General features: G+C 52.8%; 1 pseudogene; it reads right to left on the bottom strand.

Moving 5' to 3' along the window:
- Positions 1-704: 704 nt before the first annotated feature.
- On the bottom strand, positions 705-2111 carry LOC125533140 (annotated as a pseudogene).
- Positions 2112-2598: the final 487 nt, after the last annotated feature.

The raw sequence follows: 2598 nt of genomic DNA, 5'->3' as shown, positions 1-2598 counted from the left end.
ACCCACACAATCAAAATCCTGTCTATACTCGTCTAGAATCGTTCCTTCGTCTAGTTTGGGCCCGCCCTCCGTTTTTCCCCAAGATTCATCACTGCTCCAATACCAATGCATGAGCTGGAGTTGTGAATTTTACCAGATTAACCTTGCATGCATGGTCTGCCACACACCCATGTGCTTGTTCTGCTGTGTGTGTCCCTTGATTACAGCCAAGGGTAAATAGTCCAGACCAGGTTTGTGCTGCATGCACGCACTACATTTCAAAATTTTAGACAAAAACCTATGCGCACTACAAAAGGAAATGGAGGGAGTATGAGGAGGCTCGGACACAAAAGATCTAGCACCTGATAGTGCAGACACATGGTATCCACTATCCAGTGCACGGCGCTAAGGGCAACTCCACCGCGCGACCCCAAACAGACGTCCGTTTTGTCCTGTTTTTGTCCCTTTGGGTAGGGATTTGGGGTCGTGTCCGGGCCTGTCCTGGGATGCAGTGGCCGTGCGCCCAGTGCGCGGCCGCATCCTTTTGCCCCATCCTGTCCGTCAGGGCCAAGAAATGCCCAAATTTGCATTAAAACTACTTTCGAACCCAAATAGTTGTCTGAAAATTAAAATAGTTTTACAACCCAATTGAATTTGTCTTTAATAAAATAGTTTTACAACCAAATCGAGATTGTCTTGACTGAACATAAAATGGAGAAATACATCTATTGGTTGCCAATGTGATCCCACACGTGCTCAACCAAGTCATTTTGAAGATTCACATGAGTGTGCCAATCACGCATCTCACGGTGGAATTGGGTAAACTGTTCAAATGTGACCGGATCTTGGTGCAGGGGCTCAATATTTTCACCTTGGTAATCAAATCCTTGGTCGAAGATACTCTCATCCCACTCATCCTCGACGATCATGTTGTGCATGATCACACAAACAGTCATCACCTCCCAAAGCTTCCCTTCATCCCATGACAGTGCAGGGTTTCGAACGATACCCCACAGGGATTGAAGCACACCAAAAGCACGTTCCACATCCTTTCTAACACTCTCTTGCATTTGGGCAAATCTCTTTCTCTTCTCACCTTGGGGTTTCGAGATTGTCTTCACAAAAGTTGACCACTGAGGATATATACCATCTGCTAGATAGTATCCCTTGTTGTAATGGTGGCCATTGATCTCAAAGTTGACAGGTGGGGAGTGGCCTTCTGCAAGCCTCGCGAAGACTGGAGAATGCTGCAGCACGTTGATATCATTGTGAGAACCTGCCATGCCGAAGAAAGAATGCCATATCCAAAGATCTTGTGATGCCACCGCTTCTAATATGACAGTGCACCCGTTAACATGCCCCTTGTACTGGCCCTGCCAAGCAAATGGACAGTTCTTCCACTCCTAGTGCATACAATCTATGCTGCCAAGCATACCTGGAAATCCTCTAGCTGCGTTGGTCGCCAACAATCTCTCTGTATCAGCGGCAGTTGGCTGCCTCAAGTACTCTGGCCCAAAGACCTCGATCACAGCCTGGCAAAACTTGTACATTGACATCAGACATGTTGTCTCACTCATACGCACATACTCATCCACCAGATCGCCTGGAATTCCATATACAAGCATGCGGATGGCCGCGGTGCATTTCTGATAGGAGGAGAATCCAAGCTTGCCAAGGGCATCCGTCTTGCACTCGAAGTATGGGTCATGAGCAACCACTCCCTCCCGGATACGATTGAACACATGCCTTGCCATACGAAAACGGCGACGAAATTTATCCGGCCTGAAGAGCGGGATGTTGGCAAAGTAATCTGCATAGAGCAGGGCGTGGCCTCTCTCCCTGTTGCGGTTCAGGTTGGGAGCACGGCCAGGGACTGACCCCCTGTACCGAGGAAGCTGCCGTTGAATATGGTCGTGAACGACCAGTGCAGCCACCACAAGATCGTCATCATCCGACGACGAATCGTCCGATGAACAAAGGAAGTGATGGAAAAAAAACTCGTCTCCACTGTCCATACCTTTGTTGGCAAAAGGTCGAACACCTTGCGGTCCTGGTGGCGAAGAGGCCGCGATGATCACCTCGATGCAGCAGGGTGGTTGCCGGCCGGCTACAGGCCGCTCTGGAGCTCTCATCGGAATCTGCCTCGGCCGCCGTGGTACGTCGCCGGCAGTCGTGTCCGACTCTGCCACCGGCAAGGACGGCCACGGCCAAACCTCCTCCGATCGACGACCAAAACTACGGCGGAAGCGCGGGCGTGGTGGCGGCCATGTCGAGACGTGGTTTGGTATGGACGGTGGGGGGGCTGCGCGGTGAGGAGGCGGCCGGAGAATAGCGGCGGCGCCGGCGGCGGGGTGGGGCGGGGAGAGAGGGTGAAGCGTTGGGAGCGGAGGGACTGCTAGTGTCCCCGACAGGCGGGCCAGGGGAGGACAAGCGCGCGCGTCCCGCCCGTCCGCGTGGTGTCCGTTTCACCCCAAAACCGGCGCAAGTTTGGGCCGGGAATGGGTCGAAAGCGGACACAAAGCGGACAAAAGTCCGTTTGCTCCCGCGTGCTGGGCCGCCTTTTTTGTCCCTTTTACCCCAAACGGACGGGGCCGGACAGGATAGGGTCGCGCGGTGGAG

Source organism: Triticum urartu, chromosome 1, assembly GCF_003073215.2.
Source record: "Triticum urartu cultivar G1812 chromosome 1, Tu2.1, whole genome shotgun sequence".
Lineage (NCBI taxonomy): Eukaryota > Viridiplantae > Streptophyta > Magnoliopsida > Poales > Poaceae > Triticum > Triticum urartu.
Note: the sequence above shows the minus strand (reverse complement) of the source record. Positions and strands in the feature narration are given on the sequence as shown.